This window comes from Vidua chalybeata, chromosome 17 (assembly GCF_026979565.1).
Source record: "Vidua chalybeata isolate OUT-0048 chromosome 17, bVidCha1 merged haplotype, whole genome shotgun sequence".
In the NCBI taxonomy this organism is placed as follows: domain Eukaryota; kingdom Metazoa; phylum Chordata; class Aves; order Passeriformes; family Viduidae; genus Vidua; species Vidua chalybeata.
In genome coordinates this window covers 1045199-1067821 of record NC_071546.1, presented here as the reverse complement: position 1 = coordinate 1067821, position 22623 = coordinate 1045199, and the positions used below count along the sequence as shown (strand labels likewise).

The 22623-nt window shown below is 40.4% G+C and overlaps 1 protein-coding gene across 1 annotated transcript in view; it reads right to left on the bottom strand.

The window, feature by feature from the left end:
• NDRG3 (NDRG family member 3) overlaps positions 1 to 22623 on the bottom strand; it is a 59764-nt gene that overhangs the window by 36543 nt on the left and 598 nt on the right. The gene's annotated exons all lie outside the window — the stretch shown is intronic.

Sequence of the window (22623 nt, the reverse complement as noted above, 5' to 3'; positions counted from 1 at the left end):
GATTTTAGCAAGCTCAGTGTGATTGCCCTAGATTAAATCTGGGTAATTTGTCATTACAGCATGAAATCTACTAGCTCTATATGACTATTTGCCACAACTTCACCTAAACACCCTGCTAAACCAACAGCAACATGTGTTTTGGTTTGAAACATGGCAAATGGGCACATTTGAGCAAAAAAGGCCTCAAAAATTCTCAAAAAAAGGATGCTTTGTAGTAGAGAGACCTTTGTAGAGAACATCTCCCATCTCCAAGTGCAGAGGAAAAGGAAAGGGTGGGATGTTGGTTAGCTGGGCTATCCTCTCTTCCAACCATGCTAAAGACTCCTTGGAAAAGCTCTACAGACTTGTCTGCCCAGGAGCCAATTCTCTCCCTCCATTCCTCCTATTATTTAAAGAGACAAACATGTCATTTCATAAGCTAAAAGCAAGTTTAAAATACCACAACAAAGCAGCACAAATATTCATAACACAGAAAAGACTTTTGTAAAAGACAGGCCACAGGCAAAGCAAAAGGTTTGCCTGAAACAATCCATGTATAAGTCACACATTGTTTTTCTATAAATGGCCCAGTACCACCTGTTTTGCAAGTATTCCTCTTGCTTCTATTTATATATTACTATAAATACACTCAAATCCCCCAGCTGAAACTATCTATCCCTCTCCAAAGGTTTCCTAAAGGCTGAAGTAGATTCTATGTTCCTTGAAAACCAGTAAGACAAGAATCCAGGAAAGATATGGTGAATTATTAAGCACAGAGACTAGAATCAGGGTAGAAGACAGAAGGCTACAAAAAAACAAGGCAGGTGAACCCCAGAAAGAAACCATCTACCTATAAATAAGATCTTAAATATGTGTTTGCATGTTTACTCTAAGACAAGGCTGCTCTCAATTTACATAATTTCAATATACAAAGAAAGAAACTGGAGTTAAGTGCAGTAGTCAAGAGCATGAGCACTACAGGCCTGGACCCACTGAGTGTGAGCTGCAGTATCTGTAGGTTCTGAGGCTCTGCTTTCTGGTCATTGAAGCTCTGGCACAACTGCTTCCTGCAGGGTTAGGAGCTGCAAGAGCTGCATCTTGAATTCAAATGTTTTCTTATGGGGGTACAATCTCTCCACACTATTTAGGAACTCAGTGCAACAAAACCTTGCATTCAGAGGTTAAAAATGCTTGGGTTTTCACCTCAATTTGACTATAACTTATAATGTGTCACCTCCATAGCCACTTACACTCTTATTTGTTTATTAACCACACTGAGGCAAAATTACACCCATCAGTTGTCAAGCTATGCTACAAAACATGGCATTAAATGTACCTAAACATATGCTCCCTCATTTGGCAGACAACAGGGGCAAGCTGAAGAAGCTCCTCTCTAGGGACTCACAGCCATGACAGTCTGGGTAAGGTTCCAGAGAACCACTCCCTGACAAGCCAGCTACGTCTTGTAAGATGGAAAGTAGAAGTGTTGCTCCCAGGTATGCAAAGGAAGATGGCAACAAACTCACAACTTATAACCCATGCCAGAACCAAAGTACACTACCCATGGTCTGCAGGCTTACTGCTCAGGCATTTATTTCTTGAACCATTTTGCTGTGTAGCTCTCCACTGCAACTTCTCCCTTTCTTTATAAGGGGATTCCCACTTCCTGTGCCTCCTGTGTTGCTCTCCCACAGACTGGAAAAACAGCTGCCTGGCAGGGCTCCTCAGCCTGGCTGGGCAGACCACAGTCTTGGCATATAGATCTCAGCTAATTTTCATTTATGGGCCTTGAGACCCTTGGGCATTCCTGTTCTGTTGCTCCTCTACCCTGTGCAAACCTCTAGACAGCAGTGTGTTTCCCAAAACCTGCACAGGCTACTCTGTTTTCTATACTAAAATGCTGGCTGACATGGTAAACTTCCAGAAAAACAGACAAAGGGCCCAAATTCAGCTTCTAAATATTTTCCAAGGTTGCTCACTTTGCATTCCAGCTCATGTATTTTTGAACTGTGCCACATGGTGCTCCACCTCCAAGATAAACTGTTTGCCTACAGAAAGAAATTGTGTTCTGCTTCACCAGCGCAGTCCCGGGTTTCGCTGTCGCCAAAATGATTTTTGCTCTTATATTTCCTTCATATATATTTGTAGCTCTGTAGATGATTGCTGCATAGTCATATAGTTCCTAGCTAACTCCAGTACTCTTCCCTACCCTGATAGGCAGAAAGACAAAACGCATTCCAGAGGCTCCAAGCCCTGGGGGCCCAAGGTTAGGCTCTCTGGAAGCCAAGGTTGAAACCAGCTCTTTGAGACACATTTTCATAAACAAAGTTTAGTTCTTATCTAAGGAGAAGGAGAAATCAGAAAAGGGTAGAACCAGGGAGGAACTACCTGTGCTTCTAACTGGGGATTCTTGTCAATTATGCTAATTTGCTAAACCTACAAAACTGTATTCACCGTATGTGAGGGTTGGCAGTTTTCCATATCTGCCCCTGGAGGCCCCCAATAAAGATCAGCCTGTATATTACCTCCTATACTAATATTAATACTAATATGTCTCAAGAGTGTTTTGTTTTATTCCTAGCTCTTTAAGGCATCACTGCACTTGAGCAAAGCAATAGCAGCTTCCTAAGCCATGATTCTACGTCCCTGGAATCTGAGCTACACCTAGGACAGAAATGTCAGCTGGTGCATATACTTTCTAAGGTGTTTAAACAAGACCTACATTTAACAAAGGTTTTGTAAGGAAAAGGTCTGTGCCCAGCTTTCCATTAATTCTGGATGAATCCAATTTTAATTAAAAGCAATGTCATACTGTCACAGGTGTAACTGAGCTCAGCAAGCAGGACACTGTTCCTGCCGACTGCCTGAATTAACAGGCATTGACTATAGGGTTGATTAAGCAAGAATGCTGTAAAAGTCTTTCAAGTGTTTTACATATACCTGGATCAGTGCCCATGAAAACAATGAACTATGCTGAGCTCTCCTATACAGAACAGTCCAAGAAGTTTTAGAGTGGTGACACTCAGGACCTAAACTGGAATGAGAAATTTCTGTGATGAGAATTGTGAAAATTATTGTCTTTGAAACAGAGTCTCTTCTAATCATGGTATCCCTTTCAAACAGTTTTGCAGCATTTCCCTTCTCCCCAAGGCAAATGAAATAAGCTGTGACTGTTACCACCAGTCACTATTACGTATGGGTCACAGTTTTGGAGACAGGCATGCGACTGAACACACCAAAGGTCACATGACAACAGCCAAGATTTGCTGATGGACGCTCCCTTTTACAGAGGGTTCAAAATTCCCACAGTTGAACACCTGATTGGTCAAGATCTCAACACTGCCCAGCAATATGTCTGCATTCAGGACTGAATGGGATTGGCTGGGGCCCCCAGTTCGAGTTCCAATCCAACCTAGCATAACCTCACCCGGGGACTTGTTTACTTCTGTAACAAACTAGGCTAGCCTAACTGGGTTTCTATTATGGCCAAACTGGGTTTCTGTAATGGCCAAATTTATCTGTTCAGCTTCAGACCAGCTGTAGCTGTGACAAGTCACGTTACTCACATGACATTCTATGTCATTTCCTGCTCAATGGCATCACACTACAGCAACACTGGTGTTACCCAGTGTGAGAGCTCACACAGCTCAGACTAAACCACAGACCCCTTATTGCCAGCTTCATGGTGAAGGACATGTTCAAATGGATCTGTTCCAAGATGCTTTCACATCTACAGGGTTAATTACTTCCACTAGCCCTGTAGTTCAGAAGGTCCCACCCAGGCACTGGTGAGGGCTCTTGAGGGTTTTGTCCAAATCAAAACAATCAGCACTGTCCCCATCAAGGCATCCACAGCACTTTCTCCTGCCATCTCCTCCCGTCCTGTGTCCCCATCCTTCAGCACTCACTATGTGTAGCTGACCTCAATTGCTCCCCAGCACACATCCACCCATGGCAAGTGGGGAAAATGCTGTCTTCGGCAGGAACATGCTTTTAAAGCAGCTTATGATGAAATCTGACTGTTTTCCACCAGATCTTTCAGTTTCCTCTGCAGTTTTATTTTCAAGCTTGTTTCTGCTTCATTTTAGCCATGTTTCCTACTAACCAACTGTGTTTTCACTCTTTAAGTGAAAAAAAAATTAATCAAATGTGAATACATATTGCATTGAGCAAAGTAAAGCATTCCAGAGCAAAGTGGATTGGAAATCTGTTGAAATGAGATTTGAACAATTATTTTTATCATTAAATACCACACTTCAACTTACTGAAATTTAATGCTGATTTTGCATTTTATTTATCTTACTGAAAAAGCTGCATTTTCACGAAATATTTAATTGCAGTGACTCAAGGCCAGGTTAGATGGGGCTTGGAACAACTTGGTCTAGTGGAAGGTGGACTTAAAGGGCCTTTTCAACCCTAACTATTCCACCAAACTGAGCTTTCTTGCTGTCTGTGAGGAGCCAGTGTTTAAGTTATTGTATAGCTAAACAAAGAATTAGTTAGACCTCAGTCTTCATATTTTCTAATGCAATTTTCATTGATATTTTTAAGTTCATTTGTGTGGGGTGCTACTGGGACAGAAGAAAAATATTGAAATCAAATGCATAAGAAAAAATTTGTAGACTAACTTTTATTTAAACTTCGTTCACTCAAATATATAAATTGTGCAACCTAAACCCAACATAGTAACATATTCACTAGCGAAGGTGATCTTTTGGCATGAACAGTGTAATATACACATACAAATATATGTGCAGTCTGGATAAATCAAACTTCAAAATCATCACAGACACGTGCAAAGTTCAGGAAGAAAAAATAGTTCTGCTCCTCAGCAGCTAAGAAGACACAAATGCTTCTGGTTCAGTTCATTCAGGTAAAGAACAGCTTTTCACTGTGCTGTACATGTATATACATCTAAATCACTTCTAGTGTCTTTGCAGTTTTTCTTCTTCACTCAAACTTGAAAAAAAATTATTTTGGCCATTGGAAAGTAGTATACTTCCAGGCAAAAGCTGATAAAACACTTCAACAGCTCCAATTCCAAGTCATCCACCATGGTGGACATGGGAGAAACCATACATTTTATCACAGCAAATACATATTGTTCAATATTATATATTGATTATTAATAAGAATATTGAAGTACATAGAAGACAGATATAAGTCTTGGGATGCAGTTTCACTATCTTAATCTGCTCTAGCTGCAGGCTGCTTGCAAAAGGGGCATTCACAGGACTGACACAAATTTTAAGACCACACTGTATGAAAAACAAATTGCTAAAATAAGATTTCTATTATATGCTTTTTGTCCTTTCGTCTTCATTAATGAAATATTCCTCTTATGAGTGTAGTAGTGCTCCTTGAGCTTCTCAGAACAAGCTCTTTCCTTTTTGACCCAACCTGTGTCATTGAAAGACAACCTCTTGTCAAGTATCAGTGCCATTACTTCAGACTCATTGAGACTGCCACACAGCTGTCCCTTCCATAATTTCCTTCCAAGCAGAAAACATCCTTGTGTATGTCAGGCTGAATTGCATGTCCCTCCTGAGGCAGCTGGCCAGGAGAAGCAACTTCACTTAGCACAGTTACAAACAGTAATGGATACAGGACAGACAATTCAGGACCAAATCAGGAGGTAATTTCATTACTCATTTAAAACAAATGTGAGTTTCTGCCAAAAGGGATGCTCCTGTCCTCCCTCCCTACACCAGACAGAACTTCCTACCTCTCCTTCCCTTGCACCAGGCTGATGATTATGTTGTAACATGGCAAATCAGATCTCCTTACCCTCTCCCTCATGTTTTTTCCAGGGCTACCTTTCACTTGGATCAGTGAACTGACTGATGAAAAGACTCCTCATGTGCCATCTTTTTTTTCTAAATCTGTCAAGTATCTTGATTTGAGGTTGGATTGTAAGAAACTACGTGTCTTGGCAGCGTTAGCTCTTCAGCTGCATCAGGGAGCAGATAACATACATGCTCAGGACACTGCCGGATGATACGCAGGGGCCTGCACTTAGCTTCAGGGTATGATAAATCTAATCCATCTAAAGAGAGTGTATACAGAACATAGGACAGAAGTCTAATTTTGCTAATTTGAGTTGCCTTGTTGTAGGGTATTATTTCAGGACATATAAAGGAACTAGAGTTTCACCTCACAGCCTCTGAAAGAAAACCCAGACCCTTAAACTCTCTCCTTTGCCCCATCCCCTTGCAGCCAGGACCCAAACCCTGCCTTGGGGTCTGGCATGCTTGACTGCAACATGAACAGGTGTAATGCAGACTTTTTGCCAGGCTAGCCTTCTGCTGGCTTAGTGAGCTGAAAGAGCCTATCAGACAGTCACATAAACTTTAGAACCAACTCATGTAATGAGGACCAGACATGTAGTGACCTCTGGAACTGCTTCCAAATCCTGCAGTCTAAGTTGAGGATCACATACAAACGGGTAGGGAAGTATAATCACAAACTCACTAGAGTCTTTGTGGTGTTCTGTGGATACAAATAACTAGGGCTATAAATGAATACATGAGTACACATCAGCATGGACATTCATGTTATAAGTTTCTGAAATGGATAGAAGCCTTTTGATAAACCAGGTAATAACATCCTATTTCACAGAGGGTAGAAACACCCCTTGAAGTGCCCAGGGCCAGATTGGATGGGGCTTTGAGCAACCTGCTCTAGTGGAAGATGTCCCTACCCATGGCACAGGGGTTGAAATGATATATTTGAGGTCCCTTCCAACCTAAACCAGTCTGTGATTCTGTGATGCAGCAATGGACCACATTTTCTTTCAGCCACTGTAAGCATCCTCCCTTACAAATTACAGGGACAGTTTACAAACACCCGCATAAATACAATACAGACATAGGACAGAAAACACCAGCTACTTAAGCCAAACATCACTCATAAGAATGACTTGTGTTTGAAGTCAGTTATAAAACTGCATATAAAGCAAATACCTAAAATACCATTAGAATGCAAGTGATGTTTTTCATAGAATTAGGAATGCATTTCTGCAAGCAGCTGGAAGCAAAAGGCAGATGGCACACTGTACCAAACATGCCTTCCCAAATTTTGTTAGATAGGCCTAAGGAGGAAACTGGCCTACTCACCAGGTTCTATGTTCACCCAAACCCAATTTGCTCTCTGCAGATTTCCAGTGGATGTTCTTGGTTCTGGCTGCTTGTGAGTTGAGCTCTTCCTGCAAAAGCTCTGGTCATTACTGCCTGAGAACTGCAGAAGTCCAGCAGGCACATCCTCCTATACTTGTAAGATCCAAGGCCTTGCCTTCCTAAAATGCTAACAGAACTTCTGTTTCCCTTCTTCTCCATCCTTCTTTCCCTCCCTTTCCTCATTCACCCCCACACCAATTCCTGTTAAAATCTGAGTGAGCAAAATAAGAAACCAAAGCTATCTACTGTGTGAACTGAACTGGGTAAAAAATTTATACCAAAAAAAGAGCAGTTTTTAGAAAGGTAAGCTGAATCTGTATAGCTTTTGCTTGCAATATCTATCAGATAAAAGCAATAACTTCTTTTTTCCTCACCCAAACTTCTCTATGCCAAAGTCCATGGGTGAGATCAACTCAGACTTTAGTTTTCATTAAGAAGTAACAGTGCAAGTTAAGGTGGTTCCTATTAAGTGAAATTCAGTTTGGTACATTTGGGATATAGCAAACATTCACAAGCTTAAGACAGTTTCACATCGTGTATCTTATGATGGAAATCCATGATCCCAAGGGTAATTGCCAACTAGGACACACAGTTATTGTAAACAGACCCCTGAAGATGTTAAACCACAAAGATTTCACTTCTTTCAAAACTAACTGAAGATCTCAATACAATTGAATTAGTTCTAATACTCTAGTCCTGAATAAAGGTGAACCATCACATGAGTTTCATGTTCAACCCCTCCATGTTTAAAAAGACTTGGTTACAGCAGATCAATTCTGATTTCATTCCCTAGGAATCAGCATGAGAGGAGGATGTACTACACCAAAGCAACAGTGAAGGAAAAAAACTGACTACACCAAAGTCTAAATTATTTCCTCAACTAAGAATTAAGAGGAAGTTTCTCAGAAGCCTGCTCACAGCCTCTTTCACAGGTAAGGACAGCACAGAAGGAACATGGCAAGGTTTCTGGAGAAGAGATTACTCTCCAAGCAAGAATAATTTCAAAGCTGGATCCAATTGTTCAGGGCCTTACAGATTTGAAAATCTCTAAGGATGTAGATTCTAGCATTATATAGCATTCTTATTGCAAAAATAGTTTCCTTTTATCCAATGGGAATTTCCTTTGCTGCAAATGGTATAATCAATGAGATTTTTAACCTGAAAGTATCACAGGCCAGAATAAAAAGAAAAATTAAAATGAACACATCAGAAGAATCTAAAAATTCCCTTTCTAAAACTGTTTCATAATGAATAAGGAGTCAACTCAGATATTTCACATTAAAGGCATAGTTGGAGCAGAAATTAATTTTCTGATAAATTTTTCAGGGCAGATGTTAATATATCAAAATAACAGGCTTAATACTAAATTGATTGCCAACTCTGAAAAGTGTTCAATACTTTCTAGAAAAAGAACATGTGAAGAACTGTGCAAGATCTGAGTAGTGCATCATCCAGTCTGATTCAGTTCAAGAGCAAATGTCTAGGATACGGCAAAAGAAGAGGAGCACCTGACAATAATTCCCCTTTGCTTGTACATCCAGCTGCACTTAGGCAGCGTCTCTTTCTCCTGAGTCCTGTAGAGGCTTCTTCCCCAGTGCACTGAAACACTGCTGTTCCTTGTGAACACAGAAGTTATTTATTCTCACACTTTGTGCTGCAGAAAAACAGTAAGGCAGCCTCACCTATGAAATCTTCCTTCCTTGAGTCACAAAAATTATCAAGAGCTTGATCTATTATATACAGAATATACTTTCACCCCACTATTACAAAAATCCCCCAACATATGCAATATAAAGTAACACACCTGAAGATTTTATCAGAAACTAACTCTTTCTGACAGACTATTTGAACAGCTCTGAGCAGTCACAACTCCCATTGCCCACACATGCTGTCCAGAGAAGGAACTTTTCAATGCCCTTGGCAAACAGCAAGGATAAGAACACCAGCCTCAACCCTACAAAAGCCTGACAAAACCTCCTCTAAAGACAGGCTGGCTTGCCAACACTCACCTGGAGAGAAATTATCAAATACTTTTACTTGGTGTAGTATTTCCTTTCCATAACATTACTTGCACATTTCTCCCATATTAACCTTTAAGCAGAATTTAAGCTGATGCAGGCATCTCAGACATAAAATGAAAGCTGTAGCTCCTTCTGTATTGATTTTATTCATTCCAACATTACTCTTTTTTCCTCCCTTTCCAAGCTTCATTGCCATATCCTTTTGAAAAATGGCAGCTCTATTATACACCCCATGTCCAGTATTGCAATGTTATAGTTGGGGTATCTAAAAAAATCCTCAGAAAATATTTAAAATGTTCTGAGGAAGAGTAGTCTTCCCATAAGATGTAAGAAAGACAGTATTAGTTAGGTGAGTTGTGGTACAATCAGGCACCAAACCCAACTGTAAAGAGTATTGTATTGTATATATTTAAGCCACTATGAGGGAACCAAAGCATGGGTACTCTTTTGAGCCTCGTCCACAGCAATTTCAGCTAATGAGCTTTAGCTGACTAGTGGTGCTGAAAGCACCCATGGAGCACAGGACATGTAGTTATCTGTGAAACCTCAGTAATACAATTACTCTAGATCATAATAACACTTTAAAAGTGAAATGATAGAACTCACTTTACCACCGAAAGTGTGTTTCCTCAGCACCTCAAGAGTCAGATTCAGTCTTCAGCACAGCCATGCCCTGCTCAGGAGCAAGGTGTCCCCAAGGAGACACCAGGTCCTTGAGACCACAAGCGACCATGAGGGGTTAGCTCAGTAATACCAGCAGACTCCACCACTCCACTCCCTACTCTTTCAAACTCCAAATATATCAAGGATTTGCATATTACAGTCATAGCTTTTATTTAATGAACTGGAAATAATGACATGCTTCTGTAACTAGATGCCATTCTGCAGGTCAGGAGCAGATGTTAAACACAACTCAAAAGCACAGTTCACTTGAGTAGTTTATGAGTTTAAGTTAGTGAAGTTTGTCTTTACAATTCAGTGAAGAAATGTTTATCAAGGTGCTAAATCGGCCTAAAACTGCAAGAAATTAATTCTGCCAATAAATATGCAAACACAACAAAGCACAGGTAACAAACCACAAATAAATAGTACTTGTACACTGAAGCCATGTCCAGTTTCCACGAATCCAAAACCACCTGCTTTTCTAACTCCTGTGGAACAATCTGAAAACAACGCTATTGCAACTGGTTGGTATTTTAATGTTGCATTTCTGTAGTAGAGGCAGCTGGAACTACCACTACAGTGTAAGAAAGCGCCACCATCCCAGCTCATGGTCAGACAAAGAGGGTATATTAGGTCTTGCTGTCACAGAAGTCACAGAAGTTTTAATACTCCAATCACAACCCAAAAACACCAGAAACAAGGCGAGGCTGTATGTCCTGAGCTGCAGGAACTGTATTTGACTTTACTAGGTATTTCTACTATAATATTTTGTTGAGAAGTTGTACTGATTTTCCCAATGAAAATTCATCAGAAGGGCCATTTTAGCCTGCCTGGCTGCATTTACCTACTCCATCATTTGAAAGGATTTCTCTTGTGCACAGAGCTCTAGAGCTAAGCTTACAAAGCCCCATGAACAGCATTCTGATGAACTGTTAACTGCAGAATAAATCAGCTTAAATCCAGGGAATTGTTCCAACAGATTAAAGACTCGATGCCAAAGGAGGAGGTCGTGCTCCCACTTTAGAAATATCTCACTTTGTTTTGAGCCTACAATCTACTATTTCCATTTGGTGGTCTTAGTTTTTTTATCAAAAGAGACAGTGAATAATGGGTTCACATACATGCCATGCTGCTAAGACTGTGCTTCCATCATATCTTCTTCAAAGACATCTTTTTGAAACTGAAGAGCTCTCATCTATTTATCATTCTTTACAAGGAACTCATTGCACACCTTTGATCATTCGCATTTTCAGAATCTCTCCCAGTTTCAGTGGGTCTTTGAGAGTGATGGGACTAGAATTCATGCAGCACTCACAACACAGCTGCACTGTGAGCTTACACACCACTGTTTTCTAGTTTGATCACTATTATTTTTCCCAAGCATCTAACCTTCAATTTGCTTTTCTAAACAATGACATAGTATTTTGATAGAGCTGCCTATTATAAACACCAGTTCTGCTTCTGACTGGAAAAGAAATTCAGAGCTCATCACTGCACACATACAGTGGGAACTGTTGTCCAGCTGCATTACTTCACTGCTGAATTTAAAATGCTACTTTTTCACTTAGTGCCACAGGATTTTTTTCATGTTTCCTCAGAGCTAACTATGATAATGTAGGTTTATTGATACAAAAAAATGTCATCTGTCTTCAGTTTCTTTCTCTAACTTTGACTTCTCTGTGCTTTTGGCTTCCACATCATTCTCTGGCAATAAATAAAATAAATTTTCCGTCTGTCTGATTTATAGCTATATTTTTATTGGATGTCCCAATAGCCCTCATGGTCTCAGAAATGCCAGTTATTCTTCACTCACCTCCTGCACCAGTCACTCTTTCATAAAGCTTTATTACTTCCCTTTCTCCTCCCAGTGGCTTCCTTCCAAGGTGCAAAGTCCTAAACCATTTAATGTCTCCTCTCTTCTAATTCCATGCCTTTGCTCTCTCATCAGCACTCCCTCTCTTTTCTAATTCTCTTGTACTCAAGAGTTTGCCAGATTATGCTGATAATGAGCTCCAGTGTTGATTATGCATATGATTTTACTGCTTTATAGGACTTCCTCAAGGAGATACATCAGAGTTTCTCTTTGGAAGTGTGCCTTAATACTTCCACAAACCTTCATAAATGTTTATGCAACCTTTGACAAAATGCCCTGCTTCCCCCACCACTCCCAGAGTTGGGAATTTAATTAAAAATATTTTATTACATAGTTTTAAATCTAATGCTCATATACTTCTCTCTTGACCTCAAGTTGACTACAACTTTTTTTTTTTAATTAGCTCTTTTATGTACATTTGCTCCATTTGTGTATGAGCTACACTAGGAGCTGCAAAGAGAAAGTGTCCATCCACTGCAGAGAAGTCCTACACTCCTCTCCCTTGTCCAAGAGCTTTTATGAAACAAAGGGTGCAGAGGGAATCATCACAGGCTCAGGTATTCATTTCTTTTCAAAACAATGGCTTGATCTGGTTTAGTTGAGTAAGTTCATCATGATCTCTTTCTAGGCTGTACTCCTGGTCTTCTTGGACCCTTCAGGCAATGCTTCTTATGTCAATATTACTCAATACAGTGAAGTCAGAGATCAGGTTCTTTGATCTATATGAACCTCCTGTTTAGCACAGGAACACAAATTTTTCTCCACAATTCCTTCACCAAACCACACATTGGGTTTAAGTAGTCTTGTTTCTCTTGGGATCTTTTGAGGCAGTGAGAAATAACTTTGCATTTAATGAAGGGACCAACAATTTCCACTGCAGCTCAATACAGTGGCACCTGATACACTCCTGTTAAATATTCACTCAGTTAGAGATTAGATGTTTTGATTTTCCTTCAGATGAAGACATAATCAGGGGAGAAACCAAGAAGGAGGTAAAAGCTCCAAGGCTACTTCTCCTGCAATGCCTCTGCAGCCAGTTTGGAGGAAAACAGAACCCTCACCATCACTGACTGAAAACTGTTTTCTACCTTCTACTATGCAATCAGCAGTAATAAAAGCTCTTCATCTAGCCACTGCATGAGAGAGACAGCACAGCACTGCTCAACCAAGCTTCTTACCAGATCGAGGGTGCTCAGAGGGAGAAGCAGTAGCTGTCATTGTTAAGATGTGATTGTTCATCTCTTAAAAATTAGGAATATACAGGCATGTATGTAAAATAAGGATGGAACTTTCTAATAGCTGCTCAGAAACAATTGCAGACATTGTCTGTTTGGCCAGACAAGAGAAAGAAATCCTCCTCTTACTGCAACTGCACCCAGTAGTTCAGAGAAACCAGAAGATGCTAGGAGGAAGGCAGCTCTGCTCCCCACAACCTGGATTTCCCTGTACCTCTGATCCACACAGATTATTAAACCCTGCTGCAGGGAAGCAGAGACAAAGGGCATGGAACAAGTCCCTTGATGGATGGAAAGGTAAGTGCCAGTCTTGAAAGCTGAGGTCCCCAGACCCTGGAATCACTGCTGCTCAAAACCTTGGTGTTTCCTTAAAAACACAAAAGAAAATTTGAGTCTAGTGATTTAGGATAGGATAAAAATACTTCAGACTTCACTAAATGAAATGTTTAAAGATCAGTATTTAAACTCTGTGAGCCTTTCCATTCTGAATGTTTTGACAATACAAAGACTACTTAAGTCATTTTTAGGCAAACAAGGTGATTGATGATGGCTTCTACATAAGCAGTTCATTTTAACAGGGAGACAGGATAAAAATAGCAGCGTAAGTGCCATGTTTATGATCAATCCATAACCCAGAACAGCTGAAGGCTAGAGATCTGAGAAAACATTAATATACCACATCAGTGAATAAAACTATTGGAAAGCAAGATATCTGCATTACAACACTTCACTTCAGACATTTAATGCTCAGGTAACAAGTTAAGCTTTCTGGTGCAATGTGTTTCAAGCCACAGCTTGTTCTCCCCCAACAACTACTACCTACCAATGAGAGAAACAGAGAGATTCATATTCTGGAAACCTCCCTAAATGGCTGAGTAGTATGTGCCTAAACAGTTCTTATTTTATGAAAATGAAGTACTGACAGTATTTCTCCTGCATTTATACACACTTTAAATTTATATTTCTATTCTACTGTGAATTTCTTCAAAACTTACTATACCATACAAGACACTTTATCCTATTTCTTATTTCTTCCTATTTTTTAAACAGAGCACAGGCTTCTCTGGCTGTTTTATTGCTTTTATTGTTAAGAAACTCCTGTCTTTATTGAAGAAAAATAAAACAATTAAAGTCAAGAGGGGAAAAAGCAGTTATCTTTTGTAAGGCCCAAGGAAAAACTTCATTACTCTTCTACTACTGACAAAAAAAGATAATACAATGCTCAGTGAATGTCTCCTCCATCTGTCTGAGAAATCCTATGCAGCACAATTTCTAAAGCTGTCATTTGAAGGCTGTCTTGGGCTTGTTTTGCAACCTCAATAAAACATTCTTTTAAACAAGGACAAAAGAAGATGAAAGTTTTTTTCCCAGATCAAACCAGCTCTTGAGGACACTTCCTGAAGCTCAGCCCCAAGTGACACAAGCACTCAGCTCACTGTCCCTTCCCAAAAGCTGCTTCTGAACTGCCTCCCAGCACTGCACATTCTCATCCACTCTTCACTGCTGATGCTGGAATTCCTATAGAAATTCTGCTCCCTTCAGGATATCACAGTTAATAATACAAAACAAAACAAAACAAAAAAAAAGGCAGAATGACAGACTTCTTAAATGTTTCTAGAAGTCACTGCACTGCCAAGGAAAACAATGTTCAGTAAGGAAATATAATTTTCTAACACCTAAAACCACTGCCAGAAATGGAATGCATTAATGTGGAACAGACACAGGACCCCCCCTCCTGAGAAACCAAATGGTAAGCTCTGCAAATAGTTTTAAACATGCATATAATTATAGTGGCCTAGAATTCCCCTTGAAAACACTTCATTTAGGCGATTACTACCAAATGTCACAAAAAAAAGCCGTTTCTCACATTGTAAGCTCACTCTCTATTCAAAGGGCTTGATGGGTTCATTATTCTTGTGAAGCTTCTGGCATACATGTGACCAGGCAGCCCTGGTGTTGACACTGTTGTTTCCCAGCTATCAAGAACTGCTCAAATACCTGGATACAGGACTGTCAGGCTACCCAAAATTTGGAAACTGTTGCCAATATTCCTATGCATTTACAAAGAATTAATGGGGACATACTCAACATCAACAGGAAACCAAACAAACAAAACAAAACCAGTAAAAAACATTTGGTTAAGAAAGGCACAGAAGTCTCTGTTACTGCTTTGGTATGACTGTCTCAGGCCAGAGAGGGACCAGAAAGGTGGCATGACCATAAGATTGGAAAAGACCTCTAAGATCATTCAGTCCAGTAATTAAAATGCTAAATCGTAAAAAAATCTTCCATTTAACACCCAAAGTACAGATATATCAGAAAGTAAGATGGGGGGGCAGGGGAAGCAAATATGACAGCATTTTTTATCCCTGCACCTCTATGCTTCCCAGAATGCCACCACAGAAGTTCAGAAGAACCAGGAAATCAGATCAGCAAAGGTTTTTAACTTCCTTGCAGGTCTGGGGTTGAGAACTGGAACACTGACTGAGTGACGGGGAGTGCTGCAGTACAGTCAACTACTTTTAAGGCAAGTAACCCCTCTGAGTAACCATCACAGACCTGAGATGGCTCCTTCCCTTGGAGCACAGCCACAAAGAAATCAGTCAGCAATTACTGTGACAAAAGAGTCTGGTCACAGATCCTCTGACCACATGCAATACATACAAACAAGCACATATTCAAACATCAGGACAACAAAAATCAACCTGGCTTAGGTTTTTTTAAAAGCTTCTCCAACAGCAAGCATCACACTTTGCAATTCCACATCAATAACTCTTCTGCATGTTGGAAACAGGACAAATGCTCGTGGTTTCTATTTTCTAGGATTTGAACTGCTGCTGAAGAGATCAGAGAAAAAGCTTTTGGAGAGCAACAGAGCTTGCACATGCATGTTGGTGCTTCCTGAAGCTTGGCTGGCAGTAGGAAATACTTTGAGTTGTTTGGGGCATTTTAGTAGAAGCTTAGAAAAACTTTGTGATCTCTTGAAATCACAGGTAACTTGTCTCTGGCTCCTGCTTCATGTGGTCAGCCCCACAAATGAGTCCAGGGGCAGGATAGCCATGAGCTCCAAGTCTATTTAAAACAGTTACAAATACAGAAATTAAGTGTCCCAAAGGTACTGAATACCTGCGCAATGGCTCTGCTAAGTGTGGCCAAAAAAATATCTTAAACCTTTACTTTCTTATGTTGAGAACCACCCCCCATATGGCAGCATTCCCAGACTGGTGTACACCTGGATCTCTGTAGCACAACGCCCATATTGCTGCTCCTCTCTGCGGTGGAGGCCTTGCTTTTTCTTCAGTGTGGCACCGGGAAAAAACAAAATGACACTTAAGCAGAGATGACCTGAACTATTCCATTAGCTCTTTTCTACAAACAAAGCTACAGCCCCCTCTGTGCTTTTGTAATCACTCTGCTGGAAATGTCCAGCCCTTCTGAAGGATGTCAGTTGAGAGCCCCAGATTATGCCAACTCTTCAGATACAATAATTCACTTCTATGGCAAAGCAGCATGAATTAGCATGGTGCCTGACACATCCAAGTCACATTATGGCCAGGGAGACAACCCAAGCTACAGCCCAGCACCACAGGCTAACCCAGGCAAGGCAAGGACTCACCAAGGAGACATCCTGACGGACAAGCTTCTAAGCAACAACTCCTTCCTTATGTTTCTTACAACACCAGAGCAGCAGCTACAGTGGTTGCATGATATAGGCATTGCACAGTTTAAAATGCTGAATAATATCCCTCCTCTTAAAGCAATGTCCTCACTGTGAACCAGCAGCCCTACGGTCCCACAGTTCTGCTCTCAACTCCAAAGCACTCCTGGACCCACACAGACACTGGACCTCACAACAGTGTGACCATGCTCACCTGTGTGGGGATGGAGCAGAGAGGCCACTCACTGACCGGTGACCTCACAGACTATTTAATAAACATGAATTGGCAGCAATACCTGCTGAGTGTTCCATCCACCTACTGCTCGCTAAAAGTAATAAAATAAAAAGTCTCTTACTGATTTTTTTCTTTTCAATAATGAATGTTTTCAATTAACTACTTAAAAAATGTCAGGAAAGAATAGTTTTATTCTGTGGCTGAGCTAATCCATGAGAAGATTTTCACCAAATCCAGTGCCTTTCTTTAGGTCAGCCAATGGATAAAGCCCCAATGCCTTGTAAAATGAGAAAAAAAATCTTCCCTGGCTTTCCTGAGGGCCATATGATATGTATTTGATAACCTTTTCATCCAAACTAAAGGAAAAAAATAAGTTTAATTTGTAACGAGGGCCATTTCTTTCTGGAAAACTGTATCAGAATTAACTACATAAGCAAAACAGCAAATGTAGAGCTCTTATACAATGATTAAAAACAGTTCTTTGTCAACTGAGCAGCCCGGTCCTTGCCCAAGACACCCAGCACTGTTGTATTAGTTCTCCACCAAGGCAGAGACAAACCACGCAGCACGTGAGCTGGCAGAACAGAAAAGCAGACTTAAACCACTCCCCAAGTCACATCTTCTACCATCTGGACACAAGCACTCCTTTTCCAATCTGAGTCATAAAACTACACACTTACACAAATCAAGTTTTTCTTTCTGTCTATGCAAAAGTAGAAATAACCTTCACAACCTGAACCCATTTCCCCACCCCCAAATTTTATTGGCAAAGTAATAAATTTCAAAACTACCACAGCCAAAAGAAACTGTTAAAAACACAAGCACCTAACTTCAGTTTCCACACAAAAACAGTCCAAAAAAACTAGCAGAAAACTACTATGTGTGACAACAGTACTGGAGAATCCAGGCAAATTTTCAAGAACAGATCTGAAAAACCAATTTAAAGAACAGAAATTTCACTAAAAATCTATGTCCTCTGTATTTAGAAAACTGTAATGTACACCGATGCCAAATAATTCTAGAACACACTATAAGGGTATCAGTAGCAAAATTTGTGAATTTCCAGTTATATTTTTTAAGTATTTATGATGCTTATAAATAAATTAGAATAAAGTCCATATATAGGATAAAAAGTATTACTGGATCCTTATCAATTTATATAAATGCACTAAACCCCTTCCTTAATCACTGTCTTTAAGGAATTCCAGACATTAACCCTGGGTTATCTGACTCAGCACAGGGAAACCATCCAAGACACAGTCACAAAATTGATTGAATTAGTACCTAGACGTAATTCATACACCAAGGCATGCTAATCTGACTACAGCATCAAATGGGACCATTTGAAATAGGAAGTGCATGTACAGACAGACGGCCTCAGTCCAGACTGCAGTTCAGCCAGTAAGGTTGCAGTTTCAATCAGCAGCAGCAAGCACAGATATGCACTTACCTGACTGAACTGATTCTAATTAAACCCCCGCATGTGTATATTACCAGTACAACACTACTAAATCAGCATTAATTTGTGATTTGTTGGGCTCATTTTCAGTCCAAACTGTCTGCAGACTGGGCTCACTGCTGGGCAGCAGGAGTGCCAGAGGGGCACAGGACATGCAGAGCCTCTCCCGGGGCAGCGCTCACAGCAGGCGGAACTGCCGCACAGTCAACATCCAGACAACTTCAGAAAACCCCGAGTGGGAAAGCCCCTGCCTGGACTAACACGCAGCTGAAAGCAGACCACAGAGGGTGGGAATAAGTGGTCAATTTTCCCAGGGAAAGAGACTGCAAGGAGCCATTTGCAGCACTCTACTATACACTGTATTCATAAAGTCCGGAAAAAGGGGCAAGGAGCAGAGTGAAAGTCTCCTGAGGATACAAGCTATTCTGAGAGCAAAGAGAAAGGCTGGCTGAAGATCTTTAGAAAAACCCTCTGAAGTAATAATGGAGAAATAAAACAACAGATGAAATTCAGCACAAATAAAGTTCCAGTCTGAAGAGAAATGGTCCTTATTTCACATATAGAGTGGTGTGCTCCAAACTGATCATTAACATTCAGAAAAATTTGCTGGAGTCACAACAGATTGATTAAAGCATCAGTTCAAAGTCATTCAACACATGAAAAAATAATGTTATAAAATTATTAGTATTAAAACTACCATATAAAAATATAGAATGGCTACATCTTAAATCCTGGATGCAGTGCCTGCTCCTTCCTTTCAAGAGAACATAATGGAAAGGAAAATATTTTTTAAAAGGAAACAAGGTTTTAAAATACAAGTGAGGAATAATCAATCAGGCTATGGTTCTTCTGCCTGGAAACAGAGATTGCTGCAGTAACATACAACAGAAACTTGTAAAATCAACTGAATGGAGAAGGTAAATTGAGATCAGTTCTTCACTGTGTCCAAGCAATACAACAGCTAAGAGATAGGAAATGAAGCCAGCAGCTGTCAAGTTAAAAACAAAACAGAGGTAGTCAGCACCTACAAGGTGGTTCTGTGCTCTGGAAAATCTCTCCTGGGATGTGGCAGTGCCTTACATTTAAGTGGATGGGAGACATGAGCTAGTTCACAGAAGAAAAATGCATTAATCATGAACAATATAAAAGCAAACAACATCTACCTCTTGATATCCTACACATGACAAGAGACAGGAGGGCCATCAGGCAAAGGTTTATATTAAACATCCTGACCTTATGAGCTTCTCTTTTTGGTCACTGTTAGAAAAGAATAGTGCTCTTACATGACAAAAATCAATTACATCTCTGGTACTCCTCAGACCTTTTTTGAACTCACTCAGCTTACTTACCTGGAAAAAGCTGATCTTCTGGGAAGATGAGGACACAGAGGGGTTGGATTAGTACTCTGATTATTCAACAAGCTGAACTGGATCAGGAAAACCTCCAGTAAATGCTGAAGGTGGTACAAGACAGAGCAAGAATATGACCACCCCTTTTGCATGGCAGACAGTCTTTTGATCAGTTTAAGATGTAACACACAGCTTCATCACCAAAACAGAGGTGAAAAGGAAGCAGCTGATTGCCTATCTTCTCTGTTCAAACACACAGGTAAAAGCCACAATTCCAGTTCTTGTGGAGGGAAAAAATAGTGCAGCATCACATCTTTAGTCCATCTGCTAACTGCAAAGAGAGTCTGGTTTATACATGACCGAATAGTAAAGGTTACTTTGAAATTAAACATTACATTTATAATCTCTCCTAGTTTTATGCTATGTAAAATAAGGAAAACCCCTCTGGGGAACTAGGCCCATTGTAAATACAGAAATGCAACAAAGTCTGGAAAGGACAACAGCCAGATGAAACCAGAGCTATTCCTTCCATGCTTCCCACAGCACCCATTGGATTACCGTAATAATGGCGCTACACCAGTCACAGAATACAGTGGGATATGACCAGGTAGAAAATGGTGAGTGATCAATGAGACCATTAAAAATCCAGCAAATTCCATTTGTAATTCAGAATTTACAAGAGCAGAACTGAAAACTAAATGAGGTTATTTAAGTCTCTCATCGATTTTGCTTTGCACAGTAGTAGGCACAGTCACCCAACCCTTTCCACAGCAGGACCAAATCACAACTGCTCTGCTTAATAACTGACCAGACTGGCCAGAACACTGAGAATTCCCAGGGAAAAGCAATACAGGATTTTATTATTCCTCTCAAACTACATTCATATAAACATGAAACCACTGAGGAGTACTGAGACACCTATCAGGAACACTGTCTTCAACATTACACAGGGAAAGTACCAAACCAGTCCTCTGCTCCTGGAACCATCACAGGTTAAACCAGGCCATAATATTCACAGACTTAAATAGCATGAGCCAGCCCCTGCACAGTGCCCAACATGGGCTTAAGCAGCACAGACATATTTACTTTTACCCAAGATGAGCACAAGATAAGCTCTGCTCAGGGAGGGTTATGGTGTTAGCATTGCCTATGAAAACAGAACTGAGGGTTTGGCTTCGCCATTTTCCAGGAAGAAACTAAGATACTGTTTGAGAGAATGGAAATAAAGTAATTAAAAATTAAAACACCTAGTCTCTTCTTACACATAAAAAAACAATCCCCCCAAAAATTTAAAGCTGAATTGCTTTCTTTTTTGTTTTTATTTTCATCCTTAAACTATACTATGATTATAATTTTTTTGTGCTTCTTACTGAAATACCTATATTACTACTTGGCTGTAATGCTTACCTTGAGCATACAACAGAGGAATGTTTAAAATAGACATCTCAGAAGTATCTCTGAAAAGATTTTCTAGTATATCTTTAAGGAATCATAATACATGCTGTACATAATAAAACCTCTGAAATCTAAAGGTATCACTCCACTGACACTTTGCAATGGAAAACACTGACGATTGTGTATAACCAATGTGAACTAAGAGCTACAAATGGGAGCACTGGAGGGTTTTTGAAGGTGAGATTAGAAAAATCCAAATCAAACACATTTATTCATTTCAATTAATTTTTAACCTCAGATGCAAAATAAGTAGCTAGGAATACAGTTACAGCTTTCAATAATGCTGCTTCCAGCAATTGTATAATTTTAATTGTATAATGTTATTTAATTTTCATTTTGTAATATTTCCAGCTTCTACCTTTGCAAACATCTTGATACAAGGCAAATATAAGGCACATGAAGCTGCTACCCTAAGACACGGTGCTTTGTGTGCCACACAAGGTTCAAAATCCCAAACAAATAATTGAAATTGGAACAGTCATTGCCCATCTTGAGCCCCCTCAACAATCCCCAGTCCAGTGGCCAATAATCCAGATGAATCCTACTGATCACTTTGCTTCTTCAGGACTCTACCCCAGTTCACTAAGCGAGACATCTGGTAAGCTGTGCTCACCTAGCCCAAAGAAATTATTGTGCTAGAAAACCTTCATGTTAATTTTAAATTGAGCTCCCTCACTCTACATCACCTTCCTGCTTTTTCCCACACACTGATGCATTGCTGCACCTGGTTTGCCAGGCTCCATCATTTGGAAGACAAATGTTATTTCTACAGACAAGGCAGAAGCTAAAGCAATGAGTCTCCAAGTCCTCCCAAGAACATGGGAGACGCACAAGCATGCCTGACACACGCAGCAGAAGCAGATTCTTCAAAGAATGGCCTGGGTTGAGAGGGACGTTATACCCAATATCAAGGCCCCTGCCATAGGCAGGACATCTTCCACTAGACCAGCCTGCTCCAAGCCCTGTCCAACCCGGCCTTGCATACTTGTATTCCATTCTTCTCCACTTGTAACCTCCATCTTCTCACCACCTCAGTATTCAAATACAAAAACTCTTTTGGATTTCCCAGACACAACCCCCTGATCCTTACCAGACAATTCCTGTTCGCTGGAGCAAACACGCAGTGTGACCAAGTCACAACCTCACAGCAATTCATGCCGTGACTGTACTTTATCGTGAAACGATCGCACACCGGCTCCAACCTCCTTGCGAGCCACCAAAGAACGGCGCGGACCCCAGGCTCCCTATGGGCAATGCAACACCCCGAGGCAGTGCCACGAGCCGCCAGCCCCCGGGCAGCCGGGACAGGGCTCTCAGCCTCACTTGTTTTGTAATACCCCATCTTCTGTAGTGCCGTTTGTAATAATGCTCTTTAACATAGCAGAAGCCTCTAATGTCAAGACAATGTTTTTAATTATCCCTTGTGACTTACGCTAAATACAAAATATTCATTAAACAGAAAAAGGAAACATGATGTTTCAAGCCAACGAAAATCTTCAAAAGCTATTCCCTTCCCATTCA